Genomic DNA, 21,213 nt, shown 5'->3' with positions numbered 1-21,213 from the left:
CAGGGTAACATCTGTCTGCTCACAGCTGTGGTGCTCCTGGAGACTCTGCAGCACACAGAGTGGGATTCACTCTTCCTCTGACAGCTTTAGAGGATGACACATGTTTGCAAGTCCTCTTAAAGACAACGAATTGCCTTACAGGTCATTCTTTTTCCTATGGATGGCACTGTCTCACCACCTTGTAGATGTTTCTGGGACTATGGACTGGCATACTTACCCAAAGTCTCCAAGAATACCCTTTCCTGCAGCACAATATTTTAGAATATTATAATGTTTTCTCCAATAACAATAAGGATCACAAAACAAGTTCATTTCTCCTAAATTTGCCAGTTTCACTTAATTTTTGAGGATTATGATGCTTAGGGAGATCCAGCAGTCTTGTCATTCCTCCTAGGTTGGAGAGCACTTGGAAAGATCATCCACCAGGTGAGAAGACAAGTTTTTATAAGAACTGTAGTATTTATTGAGTTTCCCCGGATATAAGTGAACCATTTTGGTAAAATTGCAAAAATTGAAGTTCTTTAAAATTTGTCATTGTAAAGAATCTGCTAGTGAAGTAGAAAACTATTATTTATATATCAAGGAATTGCATTTAAAATATGAAGGATACCAGCTGATAACCATTATGGTCCTTTGTGACAAAGTGAATATGTGAGTATGTTTCTTTTTCCTTTTTCATATGTTCTTTTTGTGAATGTCTTTCCTTTTTCCTTGAGGGGAAGGCACATTGATTGATCCCAAACGTTGCTGTAGATTGTCATTCTTATGCTATGCCTCTTGTTCTTTCTGGACATGTGTTTCCTAGATTGTCAGTTTATTCGTGACATTCTTCTAAACTGTCATGATTCTTCCTGACATCCATTTTAACTTGGTTTTCTGGGGAGTTTGTTTTTCTCTTTTGGTGTCAGTGCTCAGAAATGGGATGAGTCAACTCTACTATATTTAATCTTTGTGAGGAAGACATAAGGCTGATATCTTGATATCTCATGAGCCACTCAAGATAAATTTTCAAATAATGTCCTTTCTGTTACACTGTGTGTACATTTTAATGCAAAATCTCCAAACTATGAACTTCACACACAAAAATAAGACACCTTCAAAGATTTCCCTCCAAATTTATTTCTCCGTTAAATCAATTATTTGTCCCAAATCTTCCACTCTTTCCTATGCTTTGCCTGAACTGTCATTTGAATAACTGTGGTGCTAATCCAAAAGAGAGGTTTGTTTTCTGAACTATTTAAAACCAGTTTTAGATTTTCGGTGTCTGCAACCACTAGATACTGTTCCTTTTAACTGTCTGCACTTTTTTCCCCAAGGGTAGATTGGAGCGGGTTCCCTCTTGCTTTCCACCAACCTTACACCTGGATTTGGAGCTGCCTCCTCCTGAAAAGATTTACCCCATGTTGTTGTTTAACCCCAGCTGGTAACTAGGATCACACAGCTGCTCGCTCGCTCCCCCTAGTTTGGAAGGGAGAGAGAATCAGAAGAGTAAAAGTGAGAAAAAACTTGTGAATTGAGATAAAGACAGTTTAATAGGTAAAGCAAAAGCTGCACATGCAAGCAAAGCAAAACAAGGAATTAAGTCACTGCTTCCCATCGGCAGGCAGGTGTTCAGCCATCTCCAGGAAAGACAGAGCGGCTCTGGTGGGCACCTGGCATCCAGCTGGGGTCAACCCGCTACACTACCATCAAGACTTTCAGTCCACAGAACAATCTTTGTTTGTCATTGTTGATTTTATAGAACTTCTCAGTTTTTCTCTAAATCTCTTATTTACCCAGTTTTTTTGATCAAAACATTATTAAATCTAGCACATTCTGCAGTTTCCTTAGCAGCTTTTTTGACCACTCCAAGGTACACAGCAAGCTTCTGGCAAATAGATTGGGATCTCCCCTGTTGAGTGCTCACCTGTTTTCAAGACATCTTGGAGAGGCCTTGAATTGTTGTTTTCTAAAAGTATGCCAGCATCCGCAATTTTCTCCAAATATCTCAAAAAAATATACAAAGGCTTTTGGGTGCCTGGCAGAGTTCCTCTAGACATTAATCATTATACAAATCAGGCTGTCCAACACTTCTCAACCCACAGACAGCTGTGGCAAATGGCACAGCTAGTGCCTAGGCAAATCCGTCCCAACCGTTTTAACGAGACAGAAGTAATTAACTCCATTAGCCTACACTTAGAAATAATCAACCTAATTGCCATGCTAAGAGAATGAAACCCTTTTGATGAAAAAATGCATCTCAGAGGCACATGGTCGTTGGTAATTTGGGGAAAAAAATAACGTGTTGGGGAAAAAAATACATTGGGACAGAGCTGAAATATACTTGTAATAACCCCCATAAGAATGTAAAACAAAACAAAATTTTCAGAGTTGTTTTAAATCTTAAAGCAAATTACCCAAATATATTAAAATTATCATACGAATAAACTACAAGAAAAAGGTTTATTTTCCCTTCATGAGTCCACAGCTCCTCAGTTAAAACAATTCAGAAAGTACTCAGTATCAAATGAGCAAAGGTTCAAATTCCATCTAAAGGCACTGCACAGTGCGTGGTCCTGCAAATGGAACACAATACCTGAGAGCCCACTGTCTGAGGCATGGAGCATTCCCTGCCAGCCATAGGTAGTTTTGGGTGCAGCCATATCCAGTCATGCAAGCTGAGCAGCCCCAGAAGATGGGAAAGTGGATTTTTGAGTAACAAGCGTTCTCCTGGGGCTGCCTGGTAGATCACTGCTACACTTAGCACTTGTGTTTTGTGCTATCAGACATGTCAAACTTTTACCCCAGCACCTTTGCATAGATCTTGGGAGGAAGGTCTTTTTTAGATAATCTTACAGGCTACATAAGTACTGCTGAATAAAACATGGACGCTCAAGCACTGTCTGCTGATTATCCATACTCTCTAACACAGTTTTGACCAGTAAGCTATCACTCTCAGACGGTGCATGGGCCTATATAGGTGCATGGGCCAATACCCTATATAGGTATATACTGCCAAGACAAAATCCAAATGGTCTCTTTTCACAGTCTTCCAACATTAAACTTTATACCCACTAATACTAGGATTCATCTATATGTCAAACACCAAGGCATGCAGCACATACTCCCAGGTTTATGTTAGAAAATCATGACAAGCTACTCACATTATCTCAGAAACTGTGAATTGACAAAAATGCCCTCAAAAGTGATAGTATATTGGGCCTAGATGTATGTTACGTAGAACCCATGGGAGATTCATTGTTGGTCAGTTTGTTCGACTTGGTCCTTGGAACTATTTTATTTAGCAAAATTTAGTAAAATAGATGCAGTCATACTTACTTTCCTTCTCAAAGGTTTGTATGTCTGATATCTTCTTCTGCCTAGAACCACTGCTAAAAACCTCACCTTTTTACTCATCTTGCATAGAAGAGAAAATGGAAGGTAAAGATGTCGACTTGATAATCTTACTGCACTTAAGGCGTTACGAATTCTGGTAAAATACCATACCCAAAGGCTCTGTGTTTCCATACTTACTGAGCTTCATATTAAGACTTCCACTACCAGGTCTCTTGCAGTCCTGCTCCACCACTTCACCAGTCACACATAATCTGAAAGCTAATGTGACTTGTGAGGATGATTTCAGGAAAGTGGATATTGGGGGACTAATGAATTGACAGCTGTGGATAAGGACCACTGCAGAATCCGCATAGGTCATGTAGAAGAATAAAATGAAAGTGGAAGTATTTTCTGTAAATGAACACTAAAAAATGCATTAAAAATTTTGAAATGTTTGCTTTTTTATTATAAACTACAAAAAAAGCAATTAAAATATTTTTGATATATCATTCTTTTGTGTCATTCTCCTTCATTTGCAAAAGCAAATTTCAGAAATCCCATCTCTAAACCAAGCTCAAGCACATGTATCAGACAAGACTTAGAGAAGAATTTATTCTGTTATCTCCTCACTAAATACCTGATTATGCCACTTTTCATCGTATTGAAAATTTCTTGATTTCAGAGACACCATCAGTAATACATTGAATTACCAGCAGATTAAAACCTCACTCACTATGAAGCAAGAAGGTAAAATGAGGCTGCTAGAAAAGACATAAAGCTGAAGGAACAGCCATGGCATGTTATTAACTCCAATCTTCATCTCTTCAGCCTACGATATGCTCAATTACCCCGATGTCAGAAAGCATTATTTTCCTCCTTTCCCCCTCGTATTTTAAATCTTCTACCTCTGGTACGCTTCATTATTTCCTTTAATCACAATTACAGTTTTTAAAAACCTTGTTTGCGTACCTTCCTTTCTTCTGTCTTTAATAGTTTGGAATTTTGAAAAATGGAGAGAAAAAGAGAAAGCACATAGTTAATATATACAAATATATATGTATAATGGAAGATAAATCACTATGATCACTTAAATGGGATTTAGTAAGAGGTAATTTAGACGGGGCAAATGATATGAGAGTACACCACATTCATTTTGAAGTAGCAGTCATCCAAACTTGCTATGTCACAACAGACAAGTCACATAGAATAAATTAGCAAATATCAAATACAGCTCTCCTCACATCAAAAGAAATGGCTGAATTAACATCAGGCTACTGCAGCAAGGACAAGAAGCATCCAGCTGGCTCTTGAACTGTACAAAGACACATTATCATCTCATTATGACTGTGAAGTAATAGCTGAGAAAAGCTAATTTCAAGTGACAATACATAAATATTCAAATTTTATTTGTATGTCCTGAAAATAGTGATGAGTAAGAAGTAGAAGAGATTGGGCTCTATAAAGAAAATTATTAAAATAAAGAAAATTTGCATTTACCTCTTGAAATTGTCCAGAAGTATAAGTCACATGTTCTTTAAAAAATCAAATGTTTTCATCTTCAAAGGTTATTTTTTTAGTCAAAAGTCAGTTAAAAAAGAATAGAGAGAAACTGCTAGTGAACATCTGTTTGAGTAAAACAAGGTTTTTTCTAATGTTCTTTAGGACTAACTATATTCACATAACATGAATCATGATTTTTTGATCAGGAGAGTATCTAAAATGTCACAAATGTTTGGTCAAGCTTCAGTTTGCACTGGTGTTTGTGTATTTAGTCTTGATCTTTTCCAAAGGTAAAGAGTATTCCAAGCAGAGAGCAGAAATAACACAATGTGAATTAAGTACCACATAGCATAAATAGCAAATTACTATGTACACATTTACAAAGTGATATATGCGAGAGGTACCATGTGGACAAATCCCAGGCTAAGCTCTAGAGGCGCAAACCATACCTTGAATCACAGATGATAAACAAATGTATCATCAAAGCTTAATCACTAATTATTCATGACTGGAAAACGTGATTTTGTTTGTCAAGCTGACTGCTGTGAGTCATTTGCTCACTCTGACTGAGTGGAAAAACAATCAAGACATTGCTGCTAAAGACGGTATTTGCTGAAGTCAGTGAGATTATGTGACCAAAGGATATGGGGAGCTGGTCCATGTGACAATTTCCTATAACGTTACAATTAACTTCTAAATTTGCTCCCTCAATTTGTGTAAGTTGATTGAATCTTTGGGACTGTATTTTGCAGAAGGCTCTATTTTGTTGTTTTCATAGAAATGTAAACTCCTCAAGCAAAAATGGGAGCTATACGAAGGGCACAGATCAATCTATGCCCCAAAAGGCAGCAATCTATAAAGTGATCTGTATTCCTGTGCACTTAAAGGCAACAGATAAACCTGGTGGTTCAGTCTCCTGGCACCATCCTGAGTTAGGGATGTACCTGAGCTCTGAATGGTCTGGTATGCCTTGCAATAGGGTTCATCTCATGTGGTTGAAGGAAGAGAAGAAATAAAGGACAGAGAAGGACTATCATTTGTGAGGCCTGTAGATCCACAGACAACCCTGGCAAAATCTTCATGTCCGCTGGTGGGTCACTGTCTCTGCAGAGCGTGGTGGTGTACCAGAGCTAGGGCTGGTACAAGTGTAGCATCACTTTTCACACAGCAGAGTGTGTATCAAGAGACAGAAGCCATGAGGCATGCAGAGTGCTCATCGACAGGTTAGGGATATTGCAGAGCGTGGTAAGTGCTGTCACAATTAGCCACACAGCTGTCAGAAGGTGACCATTGCCTTCCTAGTTCCAATGGCTAAACACCAAGAGGGCATGCTATTGGAAACTGCAGCCCTTTCAGGGGGGCTAACATCCACAACGTTACAGCATGCTGTGTGGTTAGAAGGCAGTCATATTTCCCATCAGCTCAAAAGTTTTTACATGACTCTTGCTGAGGACATAGTGGTTAGACCAATTTCTGTAGGTAATGTAAACATTTTGTTTTGACTTCCTCACTCTCAGACGCACCTTTGGGCATGAACTGTGGGATAGCACAAACCCTACTTGGAGGAAATTATGTAAACCAGAAATAAAGTTTCTGCATCTTTCAGCTTCTCTGGTACTCTGGGTATAGCTCAGCCTTATGTTCTCTAACTTATTTTTCAGTCACCTGACAGAAAAAGAGCACTTTAAGAGAGTACTGAGATGCTTTTTACCCACGCTCCTCAAGGGAATTGAAGTAGAGAGGTACTGAAACATACACCACAGTCTAGCTCTCATTCTGTTGAAATACTGCAGGGTGCATTTGCCTGTCTGAAGTGGCACATCATTCCCATTGAGTCATCAGATGACACTGTCAGTCTTCGGTAGAAACAAAGTGAGTTAAAACACAGTAAGTGTCAAGATCAAACAGGCCAACCTCACAGTTATCATGAAGCCTGGTAGGGTCTGTCATTGATAAAATGCACTTTGAATGAAAAACAGTGAAAAAGACAGACTCAGGATTCTGAACTGAAAATTAAAACTTGACTCAGTTCTTCCGGTTAAGAATATTTTCTCTGTCAAAGTGAAATAAAAATATCTATTGAAACATAATAACAGAAGAAAGCTCCACTGTTCATTGATCAGATACTTCTTATAAAGGGAAGACACTAGTATTGATTTTTTTCATTTCGGGGCAGCCAAAGACATACAATATTCTACTGCAAATGATCCAGATGTCTGTTTTTAACCCTTTTACCCCACAGTTCCAGCCAGAAGCTGGCAGCAATGAGTAGAATTGTGTAACAGATATTTTCAGCCCTGAGAAAAGTTTTGCATTGGAAGTGTTTTTGAAGCATGTTTTTTGCACAATGCAGTACTCCTCTTTCACAGCATATGGATATAGAGCCTTACATTTAATAATAAAATAAAACATGAATAGAATTTTTAATTAAATTTATTGTAATGCCATTTTCTTACATGAATCTACTTCATTTCAAAATGTGTTATTCCAAGCCCTGTTATTACATGGGTATTAACTCACCTTGTTTTTATTAAAGTAATTGACTTGTGGATTGAAAAACCTCTGAGGCATCCAGTGGAAGAGATAAAAAAAAATAAAATTATTGTAATCTTTAGTATTATACTAAATGGGTTTATAATGGGTAAAAGCACCATAAGATTTCTCAGAAAAAAAGATAAAGATTCATATTTACCTATGATAACTTTTGAGAGAGCAGAAAACTCGTCCTTTTTTTTTTTCTCTGAAAAGATCCCTTGAAAATGTCACATGTAATTTTGGTGTTGAATGACTCTTGACTTTTGGAATTTTCCTTCCGCATTATGACTTCCTGACTTCATAAATTCTGTCTGCCATTTCTAACTTTAAGCATTCAATTTACAAAGGTATTTCCTAACTATATAAAAATAATGAAAGAATTATCTAGGAAATACCTGTTGTGTGTTTCTCGAGACCATTCAAATATCTGTTCATGAATTTGAACAGCTTCATGTTTGGAGCTGGTGTCTGTACATACAAAGTTATTCACGTTCATTCAAAATACTACAAGTGCATGTGAACCTTAGGATGTAAAACAGTCCAAATCAGCAAAACCAATCTTGAGAGAAAATAGGAAATCTTATTGAATATTTTAAGATTCATTTCTACCTGCACATGTAATATTGCCATATACAATACTTTGCCTTTAAGAGAGAGTCTCTTCTTCTTTATTTCAGCTCACTTTTATTCGATATCAGATATCAAGTACTGACCGATTTAATGATGTTTTAGAGATCATGTTCAGCAACGGCTATCCTATCAGTTGGACTCAATCAAAAACTAATTGCTGGTAATACAGTGGAAAACATGTATGCAGAAATGTATAAAAGAAAAAGGGAGCTATACTGTATCATCTTAAAAAAAGGACCATGTATTTTTGAAGCCTTTAAAATATTGCCTAGTCACTATTACAGACTCCAAATATTGTCATGTTATGTTTGGTAGATATAGTAAAACTATCTAAGAGACTGAGAATCTTTTTTTATGAAATGAACTGAAATAAATATTAATTTTAGCAACTAAGAAAATCAAAATCTATGCTTAATCTATAGGTGGGATTTTTTTAGAAGAAAATGCAGCATCTTCAGAAAGATTCATCCGGTATCTTCTGGAAAAAGGGAGCCATGTGATTATCAGATTACTAGAAATCCAACTGCCAGTGAAACACAACATCTTTACTGATTTTACCAAAGATAGTCATAAAAAGCAACTGTCAAATATTTATATTCACTGTCTTCTTCTCAAATCTCTTACTAAGATTTCTAATGTTGAAGCTCAAATGGTAGGCACCTATAGAGATCAAAAATAAAACCAAAACATTTTTGTGAAGATTAGAGTCTAAGTAAGCTTGAGCCTTAAAGCTTCCTAAAATTAGAGATTCAGCTTTAAATCCATATGTATGCATACATACCTGTATAAACATAGAGAGCGAATAAGTTCTTTAAAACAATTTATAGAAACATTTGACAATTGACACTATATGTCTATGCTTACATTGTCATCTGTATAATTTTGAATGCACAGTTTGCATGCCTTCTCATTCAATATTCAGGAGCTACTACACAAAAGAAGACCTGCAAAAAAATCACTCTAGGTCACTTTGGTGACTGTCTACCCCTTCATCCGTCTTCTGTATAAGTTAAACAGACTACCTAAAGCGGTACAACGGTCAGGGAGCCAACTGAATTTACTTTGCCAGAGGAAAGACCTAGAGAAGACAGGGTTCTTGGAGTAAACTCGAGCGATAAGCAATACTGCTATCTAGTGGCAAGATTTTAATCCTATACTGTACAAGGTCAAGGTGACCTCTAAACCTGTCCACAGAGTGGCCCCTGCGTTTGACTCTCCAAGTCAACGTCACAGTCATCTCCCAAACAAGCACGCAAGGCAACTGCTCCCTGCCACTGCCCCATTATGTCTCCACTGCCCCATTATATGTCCTCTTCAGTGTAGTTTGTTTGGGTTTGACCATGAAAGCATTTGCTAGCAGAGAAGAGCTGCAAGCGTTCAATGCATTTATGTGCTGCTTTGGGTATACCTAACCTCCTCCATTTCATCATCTAGAATATAGTTGTAATCATTTTTACAAAACAGGGTGTTTTATGTAAGCTATGCTTGATTAATGTCTTAGAATTGCTTTGAGGTCCACAGATGGTAAATGATATAATGAAATTAAGTATAAATTTGTGACTAATTTTGGGATAATAGTTCCTCAAATCCCATGAAAGCTTTCAACTGATGCTTTAAATTAAAAATAAATGCGTAGGTAGATTTGTTTTCCCCAGTTTCCATCCCCTCCCACATGTTCTTTTCTTTTAAAAGCACACTAGGTTTTTTTTTAAAACACTAATGTGTGAAAAACATGAGATGTACTACTCCTAGTTGTCCTAAATTTTTTGAGAGCAATTGTATTATATTACCATTCTTGTACATGTAACTCATGGCTCGTGTTTGAAAAAGAGACAAATTAAAGCAAAGTAGCCGTTGAAATATTCACCTACAGTCTTGGCCAATTAGGTTTTTTTCTTTTGCAAGTTTACATTTCAGGAGAAGACACACACTTGAGAGACAGTATTTTCTGGATAAAATAGTTCTGTTTCTTCACAAAATTTGTCTTGAAATTATGAACAGACTTCTAATTAATTGAAAGATAGGTTAATTACTCTGAATGCAAGTAGCAATGGAAATTAAAATACAAAGAGTTTCAAACACTGTATGTCCATACATCAGTTTTAAAGCCTTCAGGAAAATTGCAAAATCGGTAGAGGAAAGGAGCAGCAGAACAGGTAGAGCAGATAAATTTCCATAGCTGGCAGCAGACGTATACCTAAACATTGCTATATGAGGTGAGAAATAAGGACCTGGAGGAGAGAGGCTATTATTATTTAAAAAAAACAACAAGACACCACTCCCCCAAAAATTAACCCCCCCTCCCCCAAAACAACACAGTAACATAGAACAGTTCACAGCTCCTAATCAAAACTGCCGTTTGTTAGGGGGCTTAGGTTAGGCCAAATGCAGGCAAATTTCCATTGATTCTGCACAAGTCATACAATTCCAGAGGTTTTTCTGCCTAATTTCAATTCCTGCCCCAAAGAGTGGGCCTTTCAAATAGGAAAAAAAAGAAAAAAAAAAGAAGGAAAGAAAAAGAAAAAAGTATCAGCAGAGATTTTAAGATGGAGGTACATTTTTTCCCCATTTTCCTTCTTGGAAATGCCTGAAGGATATTGGTTGAAATTGTGGTCATCAGCACTACTTTACGGTAATCACCAACTCATGCTGAGGCAGTCTTCTGGCATAGAATATTTCAGCCCAAATGGTTCAATTTTAGAAAAGACCTATCCCATTGGAAACAGGATCTTGGTGAGTAATGAGAATAGGCAGGGCTAGCAGCCCTGCCAATAATATGATTAAGAGTATTGCAACTAAAAGAACTTTAGAAAAGTGGATTCACTTTACTGAGGTAAATTACATAAACGTGCAATTCTGTTGATATATTGCAATGGTACCTCACAGTGTTTCTCAGACCATGTTGTAGTTGCTTCCTCCAACAAAAAGGGATCAAGAAAGCATTTGGATTAAAATAGCTTTAAAATAGCTACCCTTTTGAGGAAAATGCTGGAGCCAGGAAAAACAGATCAAGGACAAAAATTGCTCTACCACCTTAATTTAAAGTAGTCCCATTTCTGTTCAGGTTTACTGCCTGCTATTGGACCTTTGACATGAGTCAGATAATTTCTTCCTTCCAACCAGACTTTTTGTAGGACCAGTTCTAATTATACTATGAACTTTATAAACAAACACATAATTTGCTATTTTTACTATAAAAGTAAGGTTTGAAAGGTAAAGATTAAGAAGATGAGAAAAAACTTTTTCCCAAAACATGAAGAATTTGGCAGCATATTTTTTTTAGTACTTATTTCCACAAAATGTGGTGCTGTTAGAAGACAAAACCCCCTTGACTGTTGGAAAAATGGCGTGAGGGGTAACGATGAACACTTGATTTCCCTAGTCTGCTTTGCTACCAGGCCTCTTGTGCTAACTCTGAGTCTGATCTAGAGCAGGAGATAATTTTTAAAAATTAGGAAAACAGCCTTTTGTCATCCTCAGAGGAGTGGTAAAGAATATAAAACACTTAGCAGACATAACCCCGGGGTTTTATGAAATATTCTCTTGTTCTGCTGAGTGCCCTACAGCTGAATGTGGTCAGTTTTTCTGCAGCTCATGACCAGAAGAACGGAAGTTATTTGCTAATTTAAATTATTCACTGTTTCACAGAGTAATGCAAGTCGGTAACTTCCCACATCCCTTCCTGTGGCATACTCATAGTGGTCATTTCACACCACCACATCCCGGTGCTGCCGTCTCAGATTTTACGAAGCAGCAGCTGACTGTGAGTCCAGGATTCCTCATCTCTTTTTCTTCATTGGCAGACCTGCATAATTGTGGCTGAAATCGATGGAAAAATTCCTGCTGACTTCAACAGGATCAGCATTCATCCCGGTTAAAACATCTAAACTTACTTCAGAGAACAAAGGAGCTGAAGAGCTAGCGGCAGATGGTGGGGACGAGCCTGCCTAATCCCAGCTTGGTGCAGTTATCAGGAATATTGCATAATGTAAGAGTTTCAGCATAATTTAAGGAGGAACTCAAATGAAGCTTGTTCAGGAAGATTACTATCATTGTAATTTTTCATGCCAGTGGACATCTTGCTATCTACAAAACATCTGTGCATGACTTTCACCCCAAAACGTTATCTTATTTATGAGCAAACACATACGCTAACACTTCTCATGCAAAATCAGGGCTGGAGCTCCAAGGGCTTCCTTCTGCTTTTTCTGTACAGTAAATTTCTTGACTGCCTGGAGTTAGATTGCTATAACAACAGCACAGGTATAAACCTCGGAGGCTGAGGTCAGGCAGGGTTTGTTACATGCTTGTGAGCTGTGAGAAAAGGCCATCTTCCAACACGTGTTGTCCCATTTTCCTTTGCTGATCAATTTAGCAGCCATCGTCATCAGAGGTCTGCTCCTGGGCAATAGGAAAAATCCAGGCAGCTGTGGCAGTTCAACAGATGAGAGGGAAAGGGTTCAGGAGACTGTAAAAAGTTTTTTTCTTTTTTGGCCAGGAAGAGTCCTTCCTTCCTGGGTCTGGCTGGAGAATTCTCCAGTCCAAGTCTCCAGTGTGGTGTGTGCTGTGCACCTTAAAGATGTCCAGAGGAGCTTCCTACATAAAGGAGGACTTTCCAAAGCACTCAGATAAGAGCAAGCTGACTTGTGGAGCCCCTTCTGAGCAGGCACAGGGCCTGGGGATATCCCACTGATGCAGGATGCCTGGTTTATGGCTGGCCAAGGTGGCACAAGCAGGGACCGAGGCTGCTCACTGTTGGAGATGGGCACCCAGGAAAGAGCTGGGGAGAGAGGGCTGGGGGAGTCTCACAGCTCCTGAGACATTTTTGAGGATTGGGTTCATGTCATCCTGAGCTAGTCCGGTGCCATTGCAGCAATGCTGCCTTTAAGAAGAGGGTATGAATTTGATGCAGGCCACCTCCTGTGTTTAAGTGTCCTTGGGGGCTGAGGCAACTGGGGCATTTCAGACAAGCCGAGAAGAGCATGTAGGCAGTGTGGGAGCCTGGGACTGACCACAACCTCTTTCCTCAGGTAATACAGTGCCCTGGGCATTCCCTGGGAGACCACTGCAACCAGAGTTATTTAGATAAGCCTTTGCTCATTTTAAGGATATTTTTACAGAGTCCATGTGATTGTCAAAACAATATTTAAAACTAATAGTTCCTAGGCTCTACCTGAAGTATTGGGTACAGAATTTGCATAACCAGACATTCAGACAATAGGAAAATATATGAAAGTTTCCATTTTGTCGTTTCCCAGCTGAAGATTAGCAAAACGAGTAGCAAATTTTGCACTTGTCCCTGTTGTTTACTGATGTTCGCGACCATTAGGTGATCCAATAGCACATCTGCTGAAGGAATGGAAATATTCAATTGCTATGGACTTCCTAAGCAACACCATATGGGTTATATTTAGTCAAATGGCTTATATTTGACTTATCATTATGGTTAAGAATTTTATACAAAACAAATGGTAAAGGTCGTTAAGCCTAGACAGATTTTAATGATAATGAGGGCAACAACCTTGTATTATCAAATCATCGTAATTCTGTGTGTACGATCAGACAAATTTTTTCCTAATTCCTGATAACAGTATTTTGTAAGCACCAATAAGGACACTGATTTCACTTACTTTCTTTTCATGTAGAGGAGATGTAGAGATTTCCAGTGCCTTCAGGGCAATGTTCTCCTGACTGCATTATGAGATTGAGACTGTTTGTGACTGTGAGCTGTTACCCAGGAAGGAAATGACATTTCATTGGTCTACATACTAAATGTAACATCCATTATTCACACTTCTTTAGAAACAGAAACATAAAACTTCTGCCTTCTGGAATAAAATTTTCTTGGAGATAACTTGTGAATTCTGATCGTAGTTTGTTGTACAGACACTGCTCATCGTTCTGGTAATCGATTTTGACAGGACCTTCTGAATTAGGGAAAAAGAGATGAACAGGCCAACTCATGAATGGTGGGAACTTAGTTAATAAACTTGGAAAACAAATTGTCTAATTCATCTAAAATGTACAGCTTCAGAAAAAAAGCTCACAGGAAAGCTGTGAAACTTTATGTCTAAAAGAAAGAAATAAATCACTTAGGTGTAAGAGCTTCATTCAAATATGTTGCATTGCAACAAAATGCATAAAATACATAAAATTAAACCAAATTTTATTAAAAATATATGTATTTGGTAAGTGAGAGGTTGGGGTTTTTTCTGTAGAAGGAAAAAGAAGAATTTTTTTACTTAAGGAGAAAAATGTGACACTTGCTTCACTTTTCCCAAATATTGGATGGTTTGAAAGTATTTTAGCTTTATAAAGGAACAGCTGGCATTTGAATCAGTTGCCCATGCCGTGTATCTGGTACCTTTTGCATGTTCTGGGATATCCCAGCTGCTGTCCAACATGTAACGCTTTCTGCCTTTAACTCCTCTTATAAACCTCTCTCTCCAATGCCCTGGTCTGACATGACGCACCCGTGCAACCTGGGCTTCGACTGCTGCAAAAGAGTTGCAGAAAGGTAAAAGCTACAGACAGGGTTAGGACCATTGAGATGGGAGCATCCACAGCTTAATCAGCCAGATGCACCCACCCACTGAGCACTGAAAGGGAGTAAACAAGAAGAAACAAGGAAAGCCCAGAACTCTATTTACCTGAATATATTCTTAGCAAAATTAATAAGAAAACCCATAAGGAAAGTCATCTCCAAATCTCTCTCTGTAAGTCGTGATGAATTCTGTGATGACTAGAGAAACCAAGTCTACTGTTTAAGACAAAAATATGAGCTTGGGAAATGCAGCAGGAAACTTCAATAAAAGTGATTTCAGGAGTACGGAGGCTGTAGTTCTCTGGAGCGTGGACATGAGGGTCTGGCTTATACCTCAGAAACCCATACATATTCTTGTCAGCAGTTCATTTGTTTATGAAAATAGTGCGTGGTGCAATAAATCCAAAGAGACTTTCCTAAATACAGCTCCTCACAGATTTCACTTAGGTAAAGCCAGTGCCAAACATGGTATTTTTTTTCCATTTAACCTTTACAGTAGGAAATTTTAAGGCATTGCCCCCAGATCGCATATTATAGCAGAAGCAGTCAGAATCAGACAGGAATTTACAAAAGCAAATGTAACATATAGCACAATTAAATAAGCAACATGAAGGACAAACTTGATAAGACTTATTACTGCCTACTAGACTGGTTGCAAAGTTTCGTGAGCCCAGTCTACTGTCTCAGAGTCTTAACTGAGGGGTGCAGGCTCTGCGTAGTGCTCAGTGGAGACTTGAGGGAATTGCCTGCTGCACGTATGAACAATGACTTGAAGTTTTCACTGAGATTTGGGGTTCACTTAAACTGAAAACTTAGGAGACAGATATAAAGAATAAGAAATAATTAAAAAAAGATCAATATAATAGCTTTTGGATAGCTAAACAGACGCAACTATTTCTATAGAAAGAGCATAACTCCAGATTAGAAGACACAATGTAATGTAATTACCCTTCAGCATAGAACAGCTATTTTAAAATTCTGAAAATTGCATCATCTACAGTTGTCAGCGTTGCCAGCACAATAAAACTGCTCTAACTGCACTTTTTGTATCAGTAAAAAGTCCTATGGGTAAAAAAAACCCTCAAACTGAAGAACCTTAATACGTCCATTTTTATTAGAAATCACACTGTATTTTCTTTATCCTATTTAAACTTCTCAGTGTTTTTGCAGCCATTAACTGTCAACATTATTATAAACGTGCCTGAGTACTGTAGTCAGTATAGGAACTTTCTTAACTTTCTTAAATAGGTGGGAAAGACCTATTTAGTTAGATTTCTACTGATGTTGTAATGAATCATGAGCAATGGTCTTTCAACCTAATTATTTGGAGCAATTTTCTGTTTTCTTCACTGGGAACAGCTGCTTGTGTTTCTTTTCCACAGATTTCACTAGAGTTTTTTATTTGGTGACGAGAAAAGGACCAATCTACCAAGTGTCATATTTTATATGAATGCTACCGTTTATGTTGCTGGAAGATTTTTATTTTGTTGTGCTCTAATCTAGTTGAGAATTCCTTCTGCCTTTGCACGTGATCTATGAGCCTGCCAGACAAACAGGCCTTCAAAAATATCTAGGCACCTTACTGGGATTATTATATGGGATTAGGCTCCATCCTGGACACAACAGCAGTGCTTGCATCAGTTTTCTCTCAATTTCTACTGTTTTCAACTATTTGTGGGGCTCCTCTGTAAAGCCATGTCACCTCTTCATCTGCTCTATCTCCCAGCATTTCTGTAGAACTTGCCCTTTCCTATGACCTGATTTGTTTACTTTAACTTCAGATGCTGCTCCAGTTTCAGCATCCATTTCTGACTTTCTAATTACCAACAAGATCCTCACTGCCCTTTCTGCATGCTCTGAAGGCTTTAGCAAGCCCAGAAGCTTCTTTCTTTTTCAAGTCTGGTTCCTCCATTAAGCACAACTGCCTTCCCTTCATCTTAGTTTTCAGTTGCACAAATAAATATTTGGATTAGTAATCTAAGTAAATGACCAGGCAAAAACTCACAGCAGAAGTCTGTGGTTTTGGGATCTCTGTTTTAACATCTCTTTTATAAGTATCTATACTTGTGGAAACCTAATGATTATAGGAAATTTGTATTCTCCCCTCTGCCCTTTTTTTTTTCTTCTCCCACTGAAAGGCAACAAGTTTTGTAGGGTTTCTGGTTCATTTTGATGGAGTACTAATGGATGTAAATAGGAAGAAATTATGTTTGGGGCTTTCAAAGCAGGAACCCCTCTTTTGGAATTCGAAGTAGGGCAAAGGGATGAAAAATATACCTTCACCAAAAATATTAGTGTAGCTAAATTGAGTAACCGAGATGGAGGAGCTGTTATCACCAGCTGCAATCTCAGAAAACTTGACCAGTTGTTGCATAACTGTTTCTGAGATCACAGCATTGGAAACATGTCACAAACCATGTGAAATATCCATTACCGTTCCCTCAGCGTCATATAACAGATTACTAAAAGATACTTCGTTTATGTGGTCAGTCTCTCCATGACTCAAAAATCTGTGTCTACTGTTGAAAAGAGAGATTTTAACTCCAGCCTGAGAATAACTTCAGCATTTCAGAGTACCAGCAGGGGAGCGCAGCAGAGTACCTCATCAGGCTGACGTATAGGCAAACTTCGTGAAGCACAACGTAGTCATCTGTGATAGGTAGTCTGGTCACGCAATGCCAGGGAAACCTGAGTACCAAAGCAAACATTTATCAAAGTAACATGTTCAGATGTTGCCTGCTTCAAGGTTACTTAACATAAAAAAAAAAGGAACATTTCAGGAAAAGAATTCAAAGCTAAACCAGAAATCCCCAAAACAACTCTTTCCTCAACTGCCTTGGCATGACTTCAGTTATGTAAGTGTCCATCTTGTCAAATTTTAATCTGCCAAAGAATTCTATTTGATCAACCTTGAATAAATAACTCCTCTGGAGGTCTTGCGGTTTTTTTTTTAATAATTCCTTCCTGATCCTAAACTGTGTTATGAGAATGACTTTGAGTGCCTAATCAGAGACATCAGTCAAGCACCTTCAAGCACTGTGCCACCTCGAAGTACGGGTACCCCTTACTTAATAGCCAGCTGCAGTCAATTGCCAGTGCTTCAAAAGAAAAGATGCATGTGAAGAGGAAGAGGAGAATTTACAAGTCAAATTATGGCCCTGACTCTTACAGCTGATCAGCTGAAGCCCTGAAGAATGAGATCTGATTATAATCACAGTCCTAATGCAAAGCTGGAAGTGTTATGAGGGCATACTGAGGGCAATGAAATTTATCCTGCTCTATTTGGGCTCAGTGGATGAAAAAGGAAACAGAATGACTCAGTGCCCATATGTTTTTGCATCTAGGCAGAAGAATGCCCCCCTAAAGTGAGGCTAAAGAATAACTCTTTGACCAAAACGTGGCCTTGCTTTAAAGTTTTGATTTTAAAATGCACGTCTTTCTGGAGATGGAAAAAGAGATAGGCATTCAATGCTTATTAAATGAGTATTTCTGGTGCTTTTTTTGCTTTTAATTGGGAATGGGGATAGAGTGACTGAGGAAGGGAAGGGAAGAGGTATATTCAGAAAATATGTTATGTACTTGAGTGTGAAGTTTGAAATCCTTGATATTTCAAAGCAGACTTGTCCATTCAATTCTGGCTTTTATTGTTACCTTAACACTGTTGCTACTTGTCTGTGACTCTGCTCCTCACCTATTCTTTTGTTAGTTCTATTTAGATGCATCTCTCCAACTGGCACAGGAAAGAGGAAGATTTTCCTCTAGGCAATTATTAATTAGGCGTTTATTATTTATGTTAGTGTAGTAAACTAGAGACACTGGGTCTGGATCAGCACCAGGAATTGTTAGCATTGTATTGAGGCACAACATATAAATTAGTCCTGGTCCAGAAAGTTTGCAGTCCAGTCATCAGACAAGAAAGAGGCAACAGCAGATGAATAACTGAGACAGTTAAATTATTGCTCATGCAGTTCAGTGTGCAGAGACAACTGTTTATCTATGGTCATGAGTTTTTTAGGCATCCTGGCAGAAGGTGTTTTTCACGTGTTTCAAGGCTATTTGCTGTTGGATTAATGAGTGTTCAGAAGAACCTTGTCTAATGGGGGCTAGATATAAACAGAATGCAGTGTTCCCCCTTTTTTCTCTTAAATGTATTTTTCAGAAAGTTGTGTTCTTCTTTTACCCCTCTCCTTTGAGTAATATTTGTGCCAATATTTATAATAATGGGAGATTATGTATTTTTTGAAAATGCCAACCAGAGATATATATGTTCTTCCTACTGTTAATCTCACCAATGACATAAATCTTTTGTCAGCCTTTGGCCAGTCTGTTGTTAAAAATGTGCCAGGTGGATTTTAATGCCAACTGACAGTCATCTTCTGAAACAATTTAGCCAGGAAAATGCACTGTGACATATGGGGAGACATACCAGCAGTCAATCAGACACCTACGGTGCTAAGTTCATATCAAAACGATTAGGAACCGAGAGTCTACCTAATAGCCTTTGAATTGTCTTCAGAAGAGGGATAACCAAGGATAGTCACAAGCTTGTGAAAGTATAAGTCATATTAGGCCAAAAGTAGTGGCAGAATAGCATTGTCTTCATTCAAGAAATGTCTTAATGCAGCCTGGATATCTCAATGCAGTGTCAAAATAGCGATCAGTTCCTGTGAGCCTTCAAAATCCTTAATCAGCCATGACTTGTCTGCTTGTGCTTTATATTCATACTTCAGGGGAAACTCTCCAAAGAAGGGGCTTAAATACATGAAACAATGACAAAGGATTTGTTGCTAATTTGTTAGTAACCCAATAAGACTACAGGCGATAGCAATGGCCAAATGGAAAAGGATCCTGATCTACCCTTCAGCTTGCTTTTCCTTTTGGGATACTGAGTTATGGATATCACAGAGTGGCTGAGTAAGAAATCCCCTCTGGAGAACATCTGGTCCAACCTCCTCTTCAAGAAGGGTCACCTGCAGCAGGTTGATCAGGGCCATGCCCAGCCAGAGTCTTAATACCTCCAAGGATGGAAACTCCACCCCCTCTCCGGGCAGCCTCTTCCAGTGTTCAACTACCTTCACTGTAAAAAAGTATTTTCTTGTGTTCAGACTGAATTTCCTGTTTTTTAATTTGAGACCATTGCCTTTTGTCCTTTCACTGGGAACTACTGAGAAGACTCTGGATCCCTTTCCTTCATTCCCTCCCACACATTGATGACATCTCCTCTGAGTCTGCTCTTCTCCGGGCTGGCAGTCTCATTGTCTCAGCTTTTCCTCATAAGAGAGATGCTCCAGTCCTTTCATCATATTTGTGGTCCTTTGTGGGACTGTCTCCAGTATGTCCATGTCTCTCGTACTGTGGAACCCAGAACTGGAAACAGCTTTCCAGGTATGGTGTCACCAGTGCTGAATAAAATCATTCCAATACAAGCTAGTCTTTTTTTCCATACAAGAACTACTACTATGTTCAAAGTGCTATAAGGATTGTGCTTATTTAAAAAAAAAAAAAAAGTTTTCCTATTACTTGTTATTTCTTGAAAATAATAAAATCATTCTATGGTGAGGTCCAGGTAAGGTCTGTCTATACAATAATTGCAGTGTACTTTCAAAATAGTGACACCCATTTTTCACAGAGTGTTCTGAGAAAAATAAATGTGCATATTGATCGTTTGTGTTCCATCAATCTACCCACAGCAGCTGTATTTCCTGTTTATTTTTGTAACAAAATCGAAGGGAATGATCCATCTAGGTTTTGCTACATAACTTACTAGCAGACATTAACAGTTAGTCTGACATTTCCTTCAGGTGATGAAGCCATTGATTTGAAGTTAAAAAGATACCTATGCAGAAGTTCTAGAGGTCCTGCAGCAAAGCTTAACCCCATTGCCCACAGAAAGCTAGCATTCAGGCAGGAACAATCAATAACTCAGTTTGGACAAATAACCACATTCATGAAGCTCCTTTTCACCGCTGTGCTCAGGGACGTCAGGCAACATACCTGGGGCCTCCTACAAAAGCCCTAGCAAATACCAATAATAGCTGGAGTTGCCATAAGAACTGGTAAATCACTGACAGAGAGAAGATGTTTTTCAGTTGTGTTCCCACTCCCAATGCCAAGGCAACCTAACAAAGGAGCACATATAAAAAGCTGTGCGTTTATTTCCTTTTTGCAAGTTTCACCCTGATGCTGCAGGTATGGTTCAGAATGTAGCTTTGGCTTGTCTATGCTACCAGGTAGGAAAGGTGCAGAGTAGGTTCGGCTACCCTATTTATCATCGTCTGCTCTGAAGATTTTTGAAAATCATTTGTCAGTCCCTTTGCTGTCAGGAAATGCAAGGGTTTGATACTTTAAGCTGTTAAACCTTTATACACACTCACAATGTCATGGTCTTTGCTTGTCCTTGGTGGGGTGGTTGAGGAAGTGCAGTTGGTCTCCTACATTAATTTTTAGAAACATTGTTTTAAAACACAGGGCCATAAAGGTTAGTAGAGATCACTGCGTGCTCATGATACTTCAGTGAAGAAATCCTTTTTAACAAATGCTGAAAGAGCTGAAAAGCTGAAATGCTGAAGAGCTGGAAAGAAGCTTTTGAATTTACTGGGCCACTGTAACTACCAAATAAGATCCTGGACTGGAACAAGCTTGAGAAAGTCCTTTTTCCTTTTCCTTTGTCTTGTGTTTTTTCATACTGA

The sequence above is a fragment of the Rissa tridactyla genome, chromosome 3 (assembly GCF_028500815.1).
Source record: "Rissa tridactyla isolate bRisTri1 chromosome 3, bRisTri1.patW.cur.20221130, whole genome shotgun sequence".
NCBI classification, from domain to species: domain Eukaryota; kingdom Metazoa; phylum Chordata; class Aves; order Charadriiformes; family Laridae; genus Rissa; species Rissa tridactyla.
Note: the sequence above shows the minus strand (reverse complement) of the source record.